Below are 522 nucleotides of genomic sequence, written 5' to 3'. Positions count from 1 at the left end.
TGCAGTGAAACATGTATATATTATTTCATACAACCAATACAGCCAACAGATAGTACATACATTAGGTTATTTTTCAACATAGTCTCCATATCGGTTGAGGCACTTGTTGCATTGTGGGAAGAGTTTGAAGATTCAATCCTGGTAAAAACCCTGTCATTGCGTGTTTAGCCACGCTGCCACGACGTGTTTCACTTCCTCGTCTGAAACGAAGCGACGACCCTTCAAGTGCCGGTACAGATGAAAGTCGCTTGGAGCGAGGTTCGGGCTGTAAGGAGAGTAGTCGACAATGTTCCAGCGAAACTGCTTCAACAGCGTGGTGGTCTTCTGGCCTGTATGCAGGCGCGAGGGCTGTACGAGCCGCAAAGTGTCGACACCATTTTGCGGCATGCTGACGAAACATTACAATCTCTCCATAAACCTTTACCAATTGCCGCTGAATTTCAGCCTTGGTTATATGTTTCGCCCACAGAAATCGGAATAAGTAAGCGGACTTCTTGGCGAGACCAGTTTTCCAAACGAGTC

The sequence above is a fragment of the Thermobia domestica genome, chromosome 2 (assembly GCF_964235325.1).
Source record: "Thermobia domestica chromosome 2, izTheDome1.hap1.1, whole genome shotgun sequence".
NCBI classification, from domain to species: Eukaryota; Metazoa; Arthropoda; class Insecta; order Zygentoma; family Lepismatidae; genus Thermobia; species Thermobia domestica.
The sequence above is the reverse complement of the archived record's forward strand: the minus strand, read 5'-3'. Positions refer to the sequence as shown.